This window comes from Gadus macrocephalus, chromosome 10 (assembly GCF_031168955.1).
Source record: "Gadus macrocephalus chromosome 10, ASM3116895v1".
NCBI lineage: Eukaryota > Metazoa > Chordata > Actinopteri > Gadiformes > Gadidae > Gadus > Gadus macrocephalus.
In genome coordinates, this window is record NC_082391.1 from 6,404,117 (window position 1) to 6,425,862 (window position 21,746).

Genomic DNA, 21,746 nt, shown 5'->3' on the forward strand with positions numbered 1-21,746 from the left:
CCATAGTGAGGCAGAGAGGACTAATGAAGCGAGTCAAGGGGAAGATCATTGACGAAGAGGAGAAGAGACTCAGAGGGCGGGGCTGACCTGGGCTGCACCCTGTCTACCGCCGCACTCCTGTCCTGGTTTGTTACGTTTGTTTACTCCCGTCCTCTCTCCCAGTATGTCTGTCCTTGCTTGGGGGGCTTTCCAACCCAGCTGGTCCCTTTTGCCCAAGAGCGGGGCTCCGGGCCCTCTCCGGAGACCTGGGGAGGCTGGCTGCGCTGTCGCCACCGGCCGGCCGGTTGACCTAGCAGCCCCGTTTCCACAAGCTGCTCCACGGGAACTACTCACCCACCATGTGGGCTATCTAGGGTACTCCATTATTAATGGCCTGTTTGAATTCACACAGTTGCTCAGGTTATCTCATTTAAACATTATCCCATTATCAAACATCCCCATGACACAAATCAACTAGTAATTCATTTGAGCATAAGAAAAAAAGCCATGATTCAGAAACCCTGAAACAGCAGTCTCAGTATGGGCAGGCAGTTTGCCACGTTTTAAACGTTTTAAGATCCCACACCAGGAACGCGATGTCTGCACGTCTAACCCTGCCCTGATCACACAGCTCTGCCAGTGGACCAGCTGGGTGTAACTCAACCTGTCCCAGTCTGAAACCAACTTCTGATGGATGTAAGGTCATGTTCCTGGCTCCCACAGGCTCCCACTTATTCACACACACACACACACACACACACACACACACACACACACACACACACACACACACACACACACACACACACACACACACACACACACACACACACACACACACACACACACACACACACACACACACACACTGAAGCCTGTTAAATTTAATTCTGGGCTGTTTTTGGTCAAACAAAAGTATTCCTAGATTAAAATGTGATGCCATGACCAGCTGCACTTTACAACTCAGTGTTGAGCCTCTTTCTTTCAACAGTCGCTGTGTCAGTGTGTGTGTTTGTATGTGTGTTTGTATGTGTCTGTGTGTGTGTGTCCGTCTGTGTGTGTGTGCGTGTTTGTGTGCATGTTTGTCTGTGTGCGTGCCTGCGTGTGTTCATGTTTTTGTGTGTGTGCGTGTTTGTGTGTCCATCACTGTAACGGCCAAATTAAAGAGCGGAAGGCCGAGCAGGGAGCCATTACGTCAGGGTCAATCCACCATCACTCACTCTCCACCGGCAACCTTACATTCAGCCTTCGTATGGATCTGGTGCGGGCCCAATCCCTCATGTATCCCAATACAGGCCCATAGCGGCATGCACACAATCCAATGATTACCATTGCCATTAATACTAGATCCGCTGTATGAATAATTTCACAGAGGCCAACTGTACATTGCCGCGCTATAAAAACACAGTTGGATGAATAATTTATGTTCCCCACTTGAGAAGAAAAAAGGTAGAAAATAGATAATTATAGGACACATTCAGTTTAGCCAAGCGTCTGATCGGAGAGGCAGAACGGACAGTAAAGTGGGATATGGGCTAAACGTGTATTTTCATATTCAAAAGCATGCAGGTGGGCCCTGAGCCAGATAGCTACCAGTATCACCCTCTACTCTGCTCAAAGCACCTCTCACAGGTTTGAACAGTTTGTCCTGGGATATGTTGTTGGATCAGAATCAGAAATGATTGATTGATACCCAGGGGGAAATGGGTTTTAAACGAGCAGGAGCGACTACTGCATGCATACTCTGATTATAAGGACTCTATGGTGCCATTACGGAATGAAGTGTTAGTGTACTGTACAAAGCCACGCGTCTCAGGAGAGAATTATAGGTAATCCAGCTGCTCAGGGTATTAAAGTCAACATATCAGCAGAACCTCATCCCTTTGCCTTAAAATACCCAATGATGCAGCTTATTTTGGCTGAGAAAAGCCAGCGTTCTGCTGAGTGGCGATGGATTTAACAGCCATGTCTTTCCACTTTGGACGGGGAAAAAGCAGGGGAGTTACGTGAGGATCCATCACTAAGGGCACGTCTCGTATTGGAGGGCTTATTTACTAGAGCCATTCTGATTGGTCGAATGTATGGGCGGATTATTTCATCAAACCAACGACCTAAAAATATATCATCAGCTCACTTAACCACAAGCCCAGAGGTTTAGAGGAAAAACGGTGCACACGTTGTTCTGTTTCTTCCCATGAAGGTGCAAGCAGATCTCCGACATTGGAAGACTGCAACACAGCCTGCATCAAAGCATGTTCTGAGCCCCCAAAACCCAAGTCTTTGATAAACACTTCTATGGGTCACAAACACGATCACGAGCAAGTGGAACTACTAGTGGGTGAATGTGTGTATGAATGGGTGAATGATATATTGTAAAGCGCTTCCACTGTCCACTGAAAAAAAAAAGAGCTATATGAATGCAGTCCATTTACACTCACTCACTCACTCACTCACTCACTCACTCACTCACTCACTCACTCACTCACTCACTCACTCACTCACTCACTCACTCACTCACTCACTCACTCACTCACTCACTCACTCACTCACTCAAACAGAACCAAAGGGTTTTCACTGTTTCCATGATGACAAACGGCAGAGTCACAGTCCTGGGGATTCCATTACCCAGAGCAGCCATCCAGTCCTCCGACAGAAGGCGTTCCTCTGCGGCGCACTCCCTCTAGGTGCCCGTCACATGCGGCTGCTGATAGCAACGATTAAGATAATAATAACAATAATGTGAACACATGGTTCATTACAAGGAGCGAGCCACTCGGCAGGCCTTGGTCTGAGGCACGGCGTCTGGCTGCTGGGGACAGGAGACGGCCGGGGGGGGGAGGACGTCTCCTCTTTTGAATCGGCACCGGCCCTATGATGTTCACCACCGGGAACACCAGAAAAAACCTGCACACATACTAACGCACACACTGGCACGGTCGACACTTAACAAGATCAAGGCTTGACCAGAGTGAGTCCACTGAGGTGAACTGCGGTGAGGTGCTTTGTAACGCACACGGACATGCCGCAGTGACACAGCAATTACCTAAGGAGATTAACCAAACCCACAACCATAAGCCACACATGGGGATGTTGTTAGAAAACAGATACGGACACGGTAATAATGCAGGCACTCACTGCCCTGGTTAATAGTTGGGGTGTTAGGGTGAAAGAGATAGAAGAGGGAGAGAGAGCGAGAGACACACACACACACACACACACACACACACACACACACACACACACACACACACACACACACACACACACACACACACAGTAGAGTAGAGTAGAGTAGAGTAGAGTAGAGAGAGAGAGAGAGAGAGAGAGAGAGAGATAGAAGAGGGGAGAGAAGAGAGAGAGAAATAGAAGAGAGCGATGGAAGAGAGAGAGAGTGTGTGTGTGTGTGTGTGTGTGTGTGTGTGTGTGTGTGTGTGTGTGTGTGTGTGTGTGTGTGTGTGTGTGCGTATCTGTGTGTGTAAGTGTGTCTGAGTGTGTGCATGTTTGTGAATTCAAACAAATATGTGCGTGAAACATATGGCATGTTTTTATTTTAAGAAGAACAATAATTCCTTATATGTGGTTGAGCCCACATATAGCCATCCACTGATGTACTATCAGCCTGATGAGGCATGTTGTGTCGAGGCCCGTAGAGAACCACATGACCATGGACCACTACACAGAGGTACAGCTAGGAGATGGGAAAGGCCGACTCACTACTAGACCACTGATTGGCCCTGCTGGGATGTGCTGCTCTGGCAAAGCAGAGCGATGCATAAGGAGAGAGAGAGAGAGAAAGCTAGAGCCAGAAAGAGCGAGAGAGAGAGAGACAGAGAGTGAGAGCGAGATGGAGAGAGATGGAGAGAGCGACAGAGAGAGAGAGAGAGAGAGACAGAGAGTGAGAGAGAGATGGAGAGCGTGAGAGAGAGCGAGAGAGAGAGTGAGAGAGAGATGGAGAGCGAGAGAGAGAGAGACAGAGTGAGAGAGATGAGAGAGCGAGAGAGAGCGAGAGAGAGAGAGAAAGAGAGCGAGAGAGAGAAGGAGAGAGAAAGACACAGACACAGAAAATTTAGAACGAGCTCAGGGGAAGTCACCCTTAAGATAGAAAAAAAACACATAATAGAATCGATTAGAATTTCATAACATGATAACGGATTGAAGCTAAATGTAAAGCAGCACGCGGGGAAACAGCGATGAGAGCAGGCAGGACCTAAAGATTCCAGGCCAAATTCAAAAAATTATCTCTGAAATATTTTTTTGTCCTGCACGGTACAGTTGAATTCACTGACTATCCAGTCCTAGATGTAGGCTATACATTAATTACCTTCATCGGCCCAAACATTCGGTGGGGCTACAACACACACACACACACACACACACACACACACACACACACACACACACACACACACACACACACACACACACACACACACACACACACACACACACACACACACACACACACCAGCCTATGGAGCGTTAACCAAGCAGGGGGTCGACCGGGGATCTCATCATCAGGTGGATCAAACCAACAGCGATGCCATCAATGATGATTGACCCTGATCAGCGTTGTAAGACACACAACCTGAAGCTGTCCATCCCATGCTGAACGAGGGGGTCTGGTTTCGTTCTTAAATAAGGGTTTTCTACCCGGGGTGTCGGTCGGACCGGGACACGTTGAGACCAGAAAGGCGCGAATTACGATCACAGCAACGATGTTGGGGAATAAATGATGATTTCTCTAATGCACAGCATAAGTGATTTAACAACCGGACGGTCGCTACTGCTGCTGTCCTGGTCTGACATAATCCCCCGTCGCCTATGGATGCACAAAGTGCGAGTTAGAATAAAAACAACGAGACACATTACTGAGCGGTCCTCCACCGAGACACACACACACACACACACACACACACACACACACACGCACACGCACACGCACACGCACACACACACACACACACACAAAAACATATCAGCATCAGCATCAGGGCAGCCCGCATGGTCTTAAAAAGCAACACGTTTCCGAGAGACATGTCGATACATGATCGCAGAACAACAACAGCCACGTTATTCTAGTGATCGATATCCACCTATTCCATCAACAGTCCCATCAAGTTTAAACATTAGAAAACGACCCCGTATCCTACCTCGGTCATGGTCATTTGATTCTCATTCACGTCCATTCGGAAGAGCTTAAGATATTAAGCCACAAAAAATCCTCTAAATAAAAAAGTATATTCGCTGATTGCATGGAGCGCTCTCCCAGTCTGCCCAGTCCGCCGGCGGAGCGGCGCTATAATAACCCCGGTACAGAGCCCCGGTACAGCACTAGACTCCTCTCAGAGGTGAAGGCTCTCAGAGACACCTACCAGCTCTAAGTGCCCCATGCTCTTCTCTTCTGTCATTCTGGAAGAAGTGGTCGAAGACAACGCAGGAAGAAATCACTCGGGGTGGACCACAGCGCGCCGCGTGGCCGATCAGGTGACAGCGAGGAGCGGACTACTGGTCGACTCGTTCCCCCGGATCGGATTTCACAGCCCAGCGCGACGCGGACTGCACCAGCTCGGCGCCCTGGCGGCAAGAGCTCGCAGCCAAGCTGAATAGTCAACTTTGGTAGAGCGAGAGCGAGAGAGCGAGAGAGAGAGAGAGAGAGAGAGAGAGAGAGAGAGAGAGAGAGAGAGAGAGAGAGAGAGAGAGAGAGAGAGAGAAAGAGAGATGGGGACGGAGAGAGAGAGAGAGAGAGAGCGAGAGAGAGAGAGAGAGAGAGAGAGAGAGAGAGAGAGAGAGAGAGAGAGAGAGAGAGAGAGAGAGAGAGAGAGAGAGAAGAGAGATGGGGACGGAGAGAGAGAGAGAGAGAGAGAGAGAGAGAGAGAGAGAGAGAGAGAGAGAGAGAGAGAGAGAGAGAGAGAGAGAGAGAAAGACAGAGAGGGAAGAATGCGTGTTTGTGTGTGCGTGTGTGTGTGTGCGTCTGTGTGTTGGAGGGGGGGGGGGGGTACTAGACAATCACAGGAAAGCGGCTCCTCCCACCCGGCTAACCGCGAGTGATTCGGGGAATAACTGTCTGTGACCTCGCATGTCACAACGTGTACGGGTCAATTAGATACAATCATTAATTAATGACGAGTCGTTTCAATGGCTTGGCGATTAATGCGTTAATGGCCACATTATTTATCCTCTGTCTAATTATAGAAATTGTTGAATGATGCAACGGAGAGCAATACAATGAACAAATGCATTGTAGAATTAACAGAACTCTACAGTGAGAAAATGGCCATTGGTTTACTGCGCAATAAACAGCAAATACAGTAGACTAATATTTCACCAATCAGTGGAAACCGCTAGTGGGATGTTAATTACATATTTTAATAAATCAATTATCCCATTATGAATGGACATATTTGATTTGTGTGGGCATGTGTTTGTGCAGATGTGTGTTAATATATTACGCATATATTACACACAGATCACACATTTTCATAATTAACAAATGTCAATAGCTATAGTTCAAAATAAAGCTGTTCCTAAATGATCTTGCAGAGGAATGTGTCTGTATCCTTTTACAAGGGGTTTCACTTAATTAGGAGAGGCCACATCATGAATATTCCGCTGTGGGTATCCCTGCTCCCAGATCAGTTTCAGCGGCCCCAGCTGGGCCAGGCTACGCGGGTTCAATCTGATATCCTTCTAGCAATTAATTGAATGTATTTATTCACCCTTTCATTCATTCATTTAATTGAACTGTTGAATCAGTTAAATTATGTAAATAGTTCACCAGTGTTGAACCACACTGATTCCATTGACTCACCTGATAAGAGGCCCTCAGCAGTCCCTTTCATTCAGACATCAATGAGCGCTCCAACAACACGTTTACATCTCAGTCTTCCTCAACAAGTGACAATGGAGGTAAGAGGCAGAGTGGGGGGGGCATTAGCGGTACATGCAAGGATCTGTCTCATATGATGAAATAACATCTTTAATCCTGTCTGCCATAGCAGGGGGCCTGCGTGTCGAACACCTTGATCTACCTGTCTGCCGTCTGTCTCTCTGTCTTGCTCTCTCTCGCTAATGTGTCTCGCCTACCTCCACCCAGGTCCGCCTCTTCAGCCCAGGGCCAAGGCTCCTCCGCCTCCTGCTCTCCGCCTGGTTGTTGTGTTGTTGTGCTGTTGTGTTGTTGTGTTGTTGTGGCTTCCAGACGCTCTTTATTCACCCTTATCACCGACCCTGGCCCGCTCTATCTCCTTCCAGCATGTCGTATTTACTACGTTAAACAGTGAACCGTGATGTGAAACAGCATGGACAACCACAGGGGCTTAAGGAGACACACACACACACACACACACACACACACACACACACACACACACACACACACACACACACACACACACACACACACACACACACACACACACACACACACACACGCGCATACACAGAACACATATTTCAGTATTGGTGCTGTCATTGTCAATCCATAAGCTTGTGTTACCCGACAAAGGTATATCAGGTCATTGGCATGTTTAATAATGCGCAGTGCTTTGGCAGCATTACATGGAGAGGTTGTATCACTGGGCTATGAACCTGTTACCTAACAGACAGGTCTGTCCCCTGGGTAGTAAAGTGTCTATACTCATGCACCGCAGCCGCCCCAGCCATACACTTTTCACTAAGTTACCACCAGGTTCAGGAACGGCTTCCCCTCCCAAACCACAAGACTGCTGAACTCTGAGCTGATTCCTGAATCTTTTAGTTATGAGACATGATCAGTCCAGCCCTCTATTAGGGTCCTTAAGCATACATTACTATCATTATATCATCAGTCAATGTCCTTAAGTATGACCTAAACATAACATCCATTGTTCTGAGAGATAGCATTAATATATCAACCATATCGCAATCAAGATAGACTGGATGCTTTGTTTTTACATTTGTATTAAAATGTCTTGACCAGAATAGCAGAGATTAGGCTCTGTTGATTATGCTTAAATCTATCAGCTCGATACAATCTGGCCAATTTGTACAAAGATAAGTTAGAAGAGTATGTAACCAGATAATGACGTTCGGGAGGTCTGTTGGATATGCAGTATCTTCCATCTGAGATATTGCTCAGTAACACAGGTGACTAGCGCAGGACCAAACATGACGCAGGTTATGTGATGCTTGGATTTGAGCGGGCGGTGCAATAGTGACAGAAGTGTCACCGACCGCAGTGCCTGCGGTCGGTGTTATACCAGGGGGGAGGGGGTGGATGGTTTAACATCGGTGGAAATGTAAAGCCATGCCAGAGCCAGACAATATGTAGCAATACACACAACACATTTTAAAGGAAGTGACATTGATTAGATTTGAAAGTAAAACTACTCCAGGTTTTTTTGTCATCTTTGGTTGGAAACGATACGACACGGAAATGAGGTAATGGAGAAAAAGCCAAATCCTATTGATGGTGACTTGTAAAAGTGTTGGGCTTTAAGGGATCTCACCGACGGGAAGGCTTGGCCTGCAGTGACAGTGATAAACGTGTGTGCCAGACAAGAGGATCCTGTGACAGAATGAGGATGTGTTAGCAGAAGGAGGGTCAGAGTCTAAAGATCCAACGGATGTCACCTCCACGGCTCTGTGACCTCCTCCAAGTCGGCGGGGCCTGCAAAATCGAATTACCGTCACGGGGATCGCTGTTTGTGTGTGCATGCCTGTGTCGGTGTTAGTGTCTTCGTATGTGCATGCGTGTGTGTGTGTGTGTGTGTGTCTGTGTGTCTTTGTCTGCGTATGCTAGTTAAAGAGAATTTAAAGTACTTGAGGGGAGAGAAGTAGAGGAGCATGTATTTATGAGTGTGTGTATGTGTGTGTGTTCAGTATTGATCCATGCATAATGTATAGGCCTATCCAGAGACACACAAACACACACACACACACACACACACACACACACACACACACACACACACACACACACACACACACACACACACGCACACAAACACACACACACACACACACACACACACACACACACACACACACACACACACACACACACACACACACACACACACACAGGGGGGGTCACTCCCCCCCGCCCAACCGCCACCACAGGGAGACACCCCAACGCCACAGAACCCCCCCATGAACCACAGACTGGCTGGGTAGAACGGTTCACCAGCCTCCGGAGGGGAAGTATATTCTGGGGAGCTTGTCTGATGCTGTTCTTTTTCACGACTGTAGTTGACAAAGAGAGCAAACTGCTAAATAGTTCTGGCTGTCATCGGATTCCAATCATCCGCCAGAAGACCGCAAGTCTGCAATCACTGGGATCGTCTGATTACGGTCACCTTGGACGCTTGCTTTCTGCTTCTTATGAGCATGAGCACAACTATGCAGCCGACTTCAGCACTCTGGCTAAACTTTGTTATTTATCAGGTGAATGACGCGTGGTAAATAAGGTAACGTAAAGATGTGGAGGAACACCTTTATAGGCTCCATCTTTTACCCTCGTATTATTGCAGACTTAAGGTGGCAGCAGCCTCCTTAAATTACTAATCAATAAAATATTTGCAGGGGAGAGAAGAAAACGAGTTAGTAGCTGGGCAAGGAAGCGCTCTATCGCCTTTTCATTAGTCTCGCCATCTCGGAGAGGATTTCATATTTGTTTAGTCTATAGAGATATATAAAATTCAGTCAGGTGAGAATCAGTGCTAAAAAATAAACTGTGTTTGCATGTATATATATGTGTATGTTTGGCCCCGACCTTTTCTCCGTCTACATGCTCCCCTGGCAGAAAGGCAGCGTCATCAGCAGGCATGGGTTATCCTACCATTGCTATGCTGATGACACACAGCTGTACCTCAGAACCACCCCAACTTCATCTGGCCCCCTGCCAACATCCAAACTGACCACCTGCCTGGAGGAGATAAAGGCGTGGATGAGGCTCAACTTTCTTAAATTAAACAGCTCTAAAACAGAAGCCATCCTCATCGGCCCACCACCTCAAAAACATTGCCAAACTCCGGCCTAAACTCACTCAGGCTCGTCCATGCCTTTGTGTCCACTTCTCCGCTGCTGCCCCAAGACTATGGAACGCCCTCCCGGACCAACTGAAGGCCCCACAGACTACAGCTGTTTTTAAACTAAACCTTAAGACAAAATAAATGGAATGGAAAAGATCATGGGGAGATAATGCTTGGTTTAAAAATGAAACAGAACCACATTAACGTAAACTCAACCAATCAATAATTGCATGAACAAACACCTGCACAAAAACAGCTCGTATTTATTTGCCAGAACCTAAACTGATAAGCCCATCTTCATATTAACATGGCTGTCTGGCCGCGTGTCGAAAGTGTGTGTATCCCCCCAATGTCGTGTCCCAGCGTGTTCAGCTCCAAGGCTGCCAAGCCCGGGACGCCCTGACCCGCGATGCAGACTGTCACATCCTGTTCGATCAGCGCTAGTAGAAGTATGCAACAAGTCAGGTCCATTGCCACTGCTCCAAACGGCCACCTCACTACATGACAGTCAAAACAGGGGTTTGTGGTTTAAGAGAATACGTCTTACGTGAACATCTTACTACTTAAAGGTTGGGTATGGGACTTGCGAAACGCCAGCAGATTTTGAAAACACACAACTCAAATGGTCCTACCCCCTCTCCTTCAACGCTGACTCTGACTCCACCCATTCCAAGTTCATGGACGCGCAATCAAGCGAACACAGATGCGCGAGAGCGAGCCATTAGCTAGTTAGCTAGCTCCAGTAGCTACCGCAGGATAACAACAAACAGAAGCTTGCTCTGGGTCACGAGCTTTGAGTACGTGCACAAAGGGGTCGCGCGGGGAGCGGGGGAGGGGGAGTGCAGTACGACCGTTTGATTGACGTACTTACTGTCCAATGCCACTCGGTGGGTCTGGAAATCATTGGCTGGAGTTTTTCGAGCCCTGCCCGTTCCACAGATGATTGACAAGTGGGTTATGATAAGGATTTCAAGTAATTTTGCAAAAATGGCCAAAGAAGAGAATTCCATACCCAACCTTTAAAAACAATTTTAGAGATAAATAACTGATAATAACTTCCATTGTTCAAAAAATAAGTTCAGTTGAACTTTGTGAGCTTAACCTTCTCGGCTTTCAAGGTGGCACAAGCTGACTCAATCAAATCCTGGATACGTTATCCGTGTAGGAAAACAACAATGATCTGGTATCGCACAATGTGCTGTTTTGGTGTAAAGGCACCGTCAGGGCTGACTCTGTATCTCTGTGACCTTGATAAAGTGCAGAGGAAGACTTCAACACAGCCTACAGAGATTGAAGGGTTATAACAAACGAAAATGACAAAGAAGAAAGGAAACTGAGTATGAGGTGTACATTGAGAATTGACTAGTTTCATTCAAACTTTCCAAAAATCTTAACTTTCTTCCAAAAGATAAATTCCAGCTGTTCAACAATGAAATGTATACAAAAATTAAAAAATAAAATAGATTCAAGCACACCTAACAAAAAAAGCAATGCAGTAAACTGTGGCCGTTGCCATTGGACGGTTAAACGTTAGTTATATTCACCTACATATGATTCTCTTTCAAACACCAGACTTACCTCACTTGACATTTGAGGCTCATTTACTGCACAATAATGTCCAATTAAATGACAGAACAATATATAAACATATTTTATTTCAATGTTCAACTTGGTAAAAAGAGGTACAGAGGAAGAACCGAGGTGGAACCGCGGGGGAACCGAGGAGGAACCGAGGGGGGCCGAGGGGGAACTGACGGGGAACCAAGGGGGAAGCGAGGGGGAACAGAGGGGGAACAGAGGGGGAACAGAGGGGGAACCGAAGGCGAACCGAGGGGAACCGAGGGAAAACCGAGGGGGAAAGGAGGGGGAATAGAGGAGGAACAGAGTGATCAGAGGGAGAACCGAGGGGGAGAGGAGGGAAAAGCTCGGGAACCGAGGGGGAGCCAATGGGGAACCGAGGGGAAGGGTGTAGAAGACGAGGCTACACCTCACCGGGAGAGACCGATGGTCGATGGTAAACAAACGGAGGAACAACGCTCAACATGGCCACCGGTTGTTGCCGTTGGTCGTGGAGGCAATGCACGCGTGCACGCCAGCGATGCACACGTGCACGCCAGCGATGCACACGTGCACACACACCCACACCTACGAGCAGACGGCCCCAGCTCTACATGGAAGGGGTCTCTGGTGTGTTACATAAGCCGCTGCGTTTCAGCAACAGTGTCGGTATCAATATATCGAGTGGGTGTGTGTGTGTGTGTGTGTCTGTGTGTGTGTGTGTGTGTGTGTGTGTGTGTGTGTGTGTGTGTGTGTGTGTGTGTGTGTGTGTGTGTGTGTGTGTGTGTGTGTATCTTCAACAGACGTTATTATGACAGAGCAAGCCGCCCTGGACGTGGAGACTTAAACCCCTTAAGTGGTTCAGAGAGAAGAGGAACAGGAAGCATGTTGATTATTAAAAGCGGGGACAGGAAGATGGAGGACAGCAAAATAATGGGATACAGGGTGGGGGGGGGTGGCAGGAGGGGGGAATGGTGGAGGGAGGGCTGGAAGCAGCAGAAGCTAAATATGGAGGTAGATCTAAATCAGAATGTGTAAACATGTTGGAGCTTAATCTCATTATGCCCAGCACTCCCGTGAGGCGCCCGCGATCAAACGATGAAAGAGGAGGAGTGGGGAGGCACAGCGCAGAGAGGAGGGTGTGTGGGTGCGGATTCGTGTGTTTGTGCGTGCGTGTGCGTTTGCGTGTCTGTGTGTGTGTCTGTGTGTGTGTCTGTTTGTATGTGTGTGTGTGTGTATGTGTTCGTCTGTTTAGGTGTGTGTGTTTGTGTGTGTTTGTGCATGTGTTTGTGTGTTTGTCTGTGTGTGTGTGAGTGAGTGCATGCATTCTTGCATGCATGCGTGAGTGTTGCTTTTTCTGCGGGGGAGTGATACAAAAAGCGGCATGCTATATTACGGTCAGTAGGATTCAATGGAGTTCAGATAGGAGGGGAAAGAGTAAATGCACGAAAATAATGAATATATCGGTACTTTGAAAATATATGGCGATAGATGTTTATGTAATATTTGAAACTGTGACCTGGAATATAAGGAAAGATAAAAAAAAATATTATGAGCTGGTTGGGCAAGGGCTAGAAAAACATTTTAAGAAAGATGTTTTTTGTCTGCACATTTAAACACAAAAGATTCCAAACATGACATGCAGTTTGCAGTTTGAGCTTTGAACTGGAACATAGGATCCATCCTTTCATTGCTCACCAAGATTGTGCCAGATATTATAAAGTCAGGAAGGTCCTGTCCCAATAATGCTGTCAGGATCCAAGTGGGGTTCTGAACTACAGGGGGCTAAGGGGATAAGCAGTTGATAAGCTGCACCATCTCTTCCCTTAATCTATAATTAATACAACGCTGATTACTTGTCTTTCTCGTTGTCCCTTTGTTGCATAACGTGCACCCTCATGACTTTTAAACACACAATAGTCAGCCTGCATGGCCTTGACATGTACGCTGGTGCTTTCAGTTGATAATTGCTTCATGAGGAAGAAAGAGTGGAACAAAGCGGAGTGGTAAAGCACATCAACGGCCCTGGATCTAAACGCAGAGGCGAGAGAGCAGAGGTGAAGGGTGGGTGCTCTGGTATGAGGAAACCAGTCAGCAGCGATGCCGCTCGCCTGTGGGGCAGGAAAGGGTTTCAGCGATGGTGACAGCCCTCCTCACCTCCCTGAGCCAAGCTCAGACTCCTGCTGGATTCCCATTGGTCGAACAAACACAATGACTGGTAGGTACCAGGACAGAGAGGGGTCTGACCCAAGCCGGCTGCACACTTTTTGGTTATTTATTTATTTGCGATTTATATTTCATCTGGTGTTATCCATCTTAAGGAATCCGTATAATGCTGAACGCTATGAATTTGATGAGTCTAATTATTTGAATGAGCCACTCGACACAATTACATTTTTGTGAATAATATTGCCACTCATAATAAGTTGATATATAATGTCTTTGATGATGTATGATGGATTTGAGCTCACAATCATCTAGCCCTTGAACTATCTGATGTGATTCTTCCATTAAGCTTGAATCTATCAACTGGGTGTTGCATGATGTATTCCAGACCACACATCCTGTTGGGAGTGAGGTTAGGTTTGGGTTTGGGGTGTAGGCTGGCTCTATGAGTCGGTGCTAACCCCAGCCCTGGGTTTAGACCTGCCTGGAGCCATCCTGTGTCACCGAGGTTTTCCTGTGGATGCTCCTGTGTCCGTCCACCTCCGGGAACAGACAGGGCCCTGCAGGAGGAGAAGCCTTGCACTGCTCCCAACAGGTCCACACATAAAACAACCACACTATGACGGAGCAGGTCTGAGTCGTGATCCGGCTCTTTAACGAGTGTCTGGTTGAATTAAACCTCGGCTGGCCTTTCTGTCCAGGGTCTTGTCCGCTCATAGCTATCTAATCGATGCTCATCTCTCTCCGTTACTAGAGCCCAGTTCTTTATGGCAGCCCAACCGCTCCATTTTTAAGCATCTCATCCTCCTGCCTGTTCAACACCTCCTCTCCTCTCGACTATAACTCCTGGTCTTAAGAACCTTCTGTCTCCTGCCACCGCCTACGCCAAGCCAACCAAGCCGGCCCCATCGCTCTCTCTGTCTCTGTATGTCTGTCTCTGTCTCTGTCCCTCTCATGGTCTCTCTCTCCCTCTCACTCTCTCCCTTTCGCTCCCTCTGTGTCTTTCTAACCCCCCCCCTTTGGATCAGGAGTAATGACCGACTGTCTGTTTTACGGCCAACCAAACCAACTGCCCCTTACCCCTCCCTCCCCTTCTCCCCACCCCCCGGTCCCGCCCCTCGACTCCTGATAACTCCTGTCAGCTGATCTTCCAGGGGACTAAATCACACCGTCGACCACCCCCATGGATTATCTGGCTCATCTGGACATGAGATTTATCCGTCAGGAGCCGCGCGGTACAGCTGCCGTGTGCTCCGCAATCACCGGCGAGGAGAAGACTTCTCAAGGATGGTTATCTCCGAAGTGCTTCGCCTTGGGTTTTTACGGCCCCCACGGTAATATCTCTTTCACGCTTCCCCCTTTCTAATTACTCCGGGCTGATGGTTTTTATTTCCTCTGACACCAATAAATAAATGTCGGTAGAAGTTGCAGGGGAATGAGGTTGTTTGGTTTTGTTTAGCTTGCGGCCCACAACAGCTCTGGAAATGAGTTGTATAGTAGAGAGCGGGAGAGAGGATTCTACGGAACAAGATCTGAAGACCGAACCACATCGTGGAGGGACGGTAAGACATCCAGAGCATAAGCATGAAAAGAGTACATAATACTGGCACATTGCATCATAATGAGAGCGAAGAACAGCTGCGATTGCAAGACTTACCTCCATCCTTTTCACGTCTGTACGTTGAGAGAATGGGTTTGTATCATGTGTCTGTTTTTGCTCTGAGGTGAGATGAGACTCTCAAGGCAGAGTGAGAGAGAGAGACTCCGGATAACACACTAAGCCACAAAACAAATCACGCGACGATGAAGGAAACCCATCAGCCCAAGTGGAAATGATTAGCCTCTCAGTCTGAGACCGGCAATTGAAAATGTCCAACGGTGTGCGTGGGAAGTCTAATGGGTCGCGTCTGATCCAGAGGAAGGTAGCATGTTAAACCTCAATAAACAAACAAAACCAAAGTGAAAAAAGGAGCTCTGGGGATATTACGAGATGAAAAGCGGTCCAAGTCTATTCCTGTCGACGCCTCCTCTGGGCCCTTCTGGGACTACTCCCCCAGATTTGGAATGCAGCTGTTCTGGACTTGGGGGCCTCAAACAGGGAGCTCTGCTCAGAGGCAGTGGGCCCCGCGTACGTATGTACGTCCCCCCCCCACAGCTCACCTGACGTCAGGCTGTGATCATGGAGCTCGGGCGACCAGGAGCTGCTTCTTCAGGTCTGGCTGCGTGACACCAGCGCAGATCTCAGACCAGATCTCTATTTTACTCCCCTTACCCCCCCCCCTCCCCAGCTCCTCTTTAACCTCCTCTCCCTTCCTTGTCCTTCCTTCCTCATCTGTGCTGCATCAACCTTCCTCTCAGTTGTTCCCTCGCTCCCTGGCCCTCCATGCCTGGCAGAGACAACAGCGCTGCCCGCAGAGAGAGCAGAGGCAGGCAGCAGAAGGCCTCTTTGAACACGGATCTCCAGTGGAAGGCCTTTCATCTCTCACTTTACCTGGCCGAGGAGAGGGGCCGTGGGGGCCCGCACGGAGCCAGAAGGCACACACTGAGCCAGAGTGGTGGTGGTGCTGCTGCTGGTGGGGAGGATGAGTGGAGAGAAGACCAAAGGATGTGGAAAAGAGAAGGGGAAACCGAGGGGGAAGGAGGAAGAAAAAGGTAACTGAGAGAAGAGAAGTGATGAGGAGGAGAGGAGGAAGATGCAGACCAGTGGAACGCTACACTATGCCAGCATGGGACTGGAGAGAGAGGGAGGGGGATCGGAGGAGAGATGACAGAGGAAGGGAGAAAGGGCTCTGCAGAATCCCTTCATGGAGGAGATAGACTGATAGAGCCTTTCATACGAGCACGACTGGGACTCGCATGCAACTTATACGTAATATATTGAAATTTGTTCAAATAGTATTTTTATTGAATTAATACACAAAGTCCCAGAGAAGCTTGAGACTATATGAAATAATTGAAAACGTCCCGTTTGACGTGTGTTTAATCTCTGCCGCGCCTGCTGAACATGTTGCCCATGGTTACTTCTTGACAGAACGACATCGCAGAGAGCGCCTCTACCGTAGGCGGGCGAAGGGTAGGAAAAGATTTTGTGCGAAAGCCTGCCATTGTGTAATTTTTTGGGTGCGTTTTTGTTTACATACACACATACACACACATGACAAGTGTACAACCCAGTGTAGCACATCCTCCGGACACAGACACCCACTCAAACACATACATATACACAACCAGAGACACGAATACACAAGGATGTACAAGTGTACAGAACACAAACACACACACACACACACATAGAAACTCTCACATACAAACAAGACTGCATGCAAGCTCCTTGCGGGGTTAGTGCACAGAGCATCAGTCACATTGGTCCTTTGACAGCGGGCGCCTCCAGGAGGGGGGGGGGCGTGGAGGTCCGCCTGGCCTGATGGATGTGCCTGGTTACTCTGACCCATCGTCTACCTGTACTGGCTCCAAACAGGGAGGGGGAAACACCCTGGAGAGGGAGGACTGCTGCAAGTCATGTCTGTTTCTGAAGGCCCGGCCATGTCTGGGAATGCAGGCCTGGCCTGTTAGGTCCAAAGCTTGCAGTTTAAACAGCGCCGGTAGACCGGGGACAAAGGGGGGGGGTTATTGAGTCTTCCATCCGGAGACGTAGGTGGGGACGGATTATTTCTTGCAAAGCTGCTAGTAATGTTTGGTTCTGAAAGGCACAGGCTGTTCTGTTCTTCGCCCCCTGGACAAAATGTTAGTCTTTGGTGACATGAGAAATTAGGAATGAAATTAGGCACTTCAAGGAATTAGGCACTTCAAGGTATTTTTTTCATGGATTAGCATGTTTTAGATTTAGACAATATTGTAGAATACGTAGGGTAAGGGTTGAAGAGTACTCATTATTAGGGAAATGTGTTTTCCAATATGGCCTATAGAGAGATAGAGAGAGAGAGAGAGAGAGAGAGAGAGAGAGAGAGAGAGAGAGAGAGAGAGAGAGAGAGAGAGAGAGAGAGAGAGAGAGAGAGAGAGAGAGAGAGAGAGAGAGAGAGAGGAAGAGAGGGAGAGAGAGAGGGAGAGAGAGAGAGAGAGAGAGAGAGAGAGAGAGAGAGAGAGAGAGAGAGAGAGAGAGAGAGAGAGGGAGAGAGAGAGGGAGAGAGGCCAAACGGACAGGGTGGATGATTCCTCCACGTCTTCTCCTTCGCAACAAACCAGCCTGGGTTTAGACAAGCAACTTATAGCGAGGAGAGCGTCTGGGCCGACGGAACGGAACGCTGAGGATCTCCGCTCAGACCGTCACAGAGACATAAACACAACCTGACAGCTGTTTGGGGCGGGAGAGAGATCCACTGGTGGTGTACAACACAACGAGTCAAGTCAAGTCACAACGCTAAGCCACGGCACGGCCTCCTGCTGCCAGCCTCTATCAGCCCGGTGCTCCCCTGGGGGGTCTGGGGAGAGGGGTGGTGGTCCCTGGGTCTAGGGAGAGGGGTGGTGGTCCCTGGGGGGCTCTGGGGAGAGGGGTGGTGGTCCGTCCCTTCGGGTCTGCCATGTGTGACTTCACTCACTGTGGTGTGGGATATCAACCAGTGTTCACCAAGTGGGTTTCCATCACTGGTTGTCGTTACAGTTACCAAATAAACCAAATCTGTTCAGATGCAGAAGTGAATAGATGCATATCATACCTACATTTGTTTTTCCATTTTACAAGTTAGTAATTTTGCGCAATCGATGGCTATCACATCGACGCTACACCTTCCAGGTAATTACAGTATACTACACCGCACAACTTGGCTCATGAACCTCAAAGAACAAGCTCTGCCTTAACATAACCTCGACCTATCAGAGGACAGCCTTACTTTGAAAGCCCACCTGATTGGATAGGGGGAGACGGGTGGGGGGGGGGGCTGGGGGTTGTGAGACCAGCAGCAGGAGAAGAGCATCTTGAGGAGAGGCAGAGCGGAGATACAAATAGAGAGGAAGAAGAGAGGGCGGGGCATACCTGTGGGCCTGAAGACAGCCTAGTGAGCCCTGAACAGCACCACCAGCTGAAGAGACTGGACCTGGAGAGAGAGACGCCGATGAATTATTCTGTGCTCTGACAATGTATTTGTTTTCCATGCCAACAAAGCCCTTTTAATCGCAAGAGCGAGAGAGAGAGAGAGAGAGAGAGAGAGAGAGAGAGAGAGAGGGAGAGATTTAGAATATGGAGAGGAAGATGATTCACACACACACACACACACACACACACACACACACACACACACACACACACACACACACACACACACACACACACACACACACACACACACACACACACACACACACACACACACACACACACACACGTAACTAAACACGTAAAACATAGTAGGCTATAGTCCATGGCACAGTAGCCTATATTAACGGGGGGACACATGCATATTAGGAACGCAAGTCGATAACGATAATGTATACAATACTGGTAAGAAATGATGTTTGTTAATGTATTGCCGCATATCATTAAATAGACCCACAATTGCGGTCACAGGACCGCATATCATATTTTTTATTTGCCGAAATTTACATGATGACCCATTATTTCGGAAGTTGTAGAAGAAAACGCTTTTCCACGTGAATTAGGCCATATTATTTGGCCATAAACTGATCCATTTGAATTCTGAAATTCATGTGGTCATGCATCTGTCTCATCGGAGACTGCAAACGCGCTGTCAAAATATCAACTTGTCACTTTCAAATGCACTCATGGCTCTTAAAGGGGATGAGAGATGGCCCTCTCATTGGTTTATTGCAGGTTACGCCCAAACCACACCTACGGGTAATTAGATTACTTCAGGGCAACCCTTTTTAGATTAGCGTCGGGCGCAAGAGTCATTCACCCGCCGGTATATTAGTAACAGCACCAGAGACCCGACCAGAAAGCTACTTCCGTTTTGCGCCTCTCACTTGCATTTCAGACCCTTAAAATAGGGCCCATAGACTGTTTGCACTCTCCTTTAACGTCTACATCTAACAGCGTGTTTGTGTGTTTTTTGTTAACCGCTACAGCAGTCTAAAAAATAGGCTGTCAAGTTAGAGCAAATAACATTGTGGGCGAATGTTTACGAGAGCACTGGCGCTGCGTCATTATCACGTTGGGCCCATTAGGAAACAGAACAGGGAGATTCAGGCTTTGTAGTCACCGACCAATAAAGTTATTTCACAGAAAAGGACACCTGGTGAGGCAAAACCTTCCACCAGTTGCAGACTCCAAAATTAATAATAATTTCTTATATAACTCCAGGGGTCACATCCAAACCCTGAGAAATCCAAACAAAAAATGGATTATTCCAAAGCTGAGCCTGAGCTTGGAATATTGAGCCATTGAGATATATTCTAAATGCCAACCTTTAAAGATTGCTCTGGGTGCAGAATATAATTTACCTTGACGATACCTTAATAATAAAACCTATTCAGGATGCTTTTTCAATCTTTTCTGAGCATTCCATATACCTCTATTCGTCTACACTAAACAGCTTGAACCTGTTATCCAAAGACTCCCTTACAAGACTGAAACTAGTCTGGAAGAGAGTGACTTCTTCAACATTGTTCACTCATTACTTAGCATTTACAAATCAACATGGCGATGTTGAAGTTATGCTAACAACAGAGCAGCTAATTATGAGCAATGCACCTTCTGGGTTGTTTAATCCCCCCCCCCTCTCTCCCCTCTCCATCCTCTCCCCCCCCCCCCCCTTCTCTCTGTCTCATACAGTCTATGCTATTGACTTGTGAAAATGGCCGACCAATAACAACCAATGAGAAAACAGAAATAGTCAAACAGAGTAAAAAGTAGAATTACAGGCCACTGTGATAGCTCAATGCAGAATAAACCAAAGTCTTTTGTCATTTTCACCCTTGGTGAAAGGGGAAAATGATGAACACAATGTTTGGCAGGGGGCTATTTTAAATACCGTACCTCGATGTGACTAATTATCCCTCAGTGAGAGACCACTCTGCTCTGAATTGCTGACGTCAAGGTAAATTAAGAAGGTGCATGGAATATTGAGAGACATCAAAGATAGCCTATGTGTTGTTATTGTGTTTATCATGTAGTTCATGTTTATTCCACCATTAAAGGCGAAAAGTGCTGTTATGTAATGTGATTAATATTCGTCGGCTCAAATTGATTGCAGACCATTTACAGGTTGTTGTTAGGAGTGCAGACAGCACACCTGGTTCATTATGATTAATCAACTGTTCTATTCAGATCCCTGAGCGTCACATGACCACATCCTGCCTGACTGGACTCAGGTACTTTATACGAGTACCATTTAAGACTTATATTTTGATGTTTGCACAATGCTTGGGTTCTTCAGTCACAGTACAGTGGAGTTTCGAAAATGGCAATTAAAAATGTTCTTTGTTGCTTTAAACTCCCAAAGTGCGCACACACCGTAGTCTGCACACACACAAACACACACACGCACACGCCCACGCCCACGCGCACACGCACACGCACACACACACGCACACACACACACACACACACACACACACACACACACACACACACACACACACACACACACACACACACACACAAGAGGGATGGAGGGAAACAATGTTGTTTTTGCACGATGGAGCCAAAGTAACATAAAATGATTTGTATGATGAAATAAAAAAAGTACTTGAGAGAGGGAAATAATAAAAGCCTGATAACTTCATCATAAAACCTTTTAGTATTGCATTTAGCGAGCAGTTCAAGCATCAACAGAATATGACTTTCTCAGCCACTAGGTAATATCCCCCAATTTTCAAAATAAAATATGCATCAACCTTATAAATCCCACACAAACACACGCATGCACACATACACACATGCACACACACAGACTAAACCCCACAAAGGAGAAAGTATTACAACGAAACATGTCTTACATGTGAAAGACTCCAGTGGAACTAACTTGGACCTGATTATTATAAGTATTATAATATCCTGTCTCAATGACATGCGTTGTACCAGTACAGAATATAGTTCCCTTCAGGTTTATTTACCTACTTAAC

At 47.4% G+C, this 21,746-nt stretch overlaps 1 protein-coding gene across 5 annotated transcripts in view; it reads right to left on the minus strand.

Annotated features, from left to right (window-relative positions):
- mid2 (midline 2) overlaps positions 1-21,746 on the minus strand; it is a 152,044-nt gene that overhangs the window by 87,504 nt on the left and 42,794 nt on the right. For 2 of the 5 annotated variants that reach the window (XM_060062296.1, XM_060062291.1), the window contains exon 1: positions 5,352-5,753. The gene's annotated coding sequence lies outside the window, so the exon portion shown is untranslated. The other 3 variants (XM_060062294.1, XM_060062295.1, XM_060062292.1) reach the window with 3 other exon arrangements.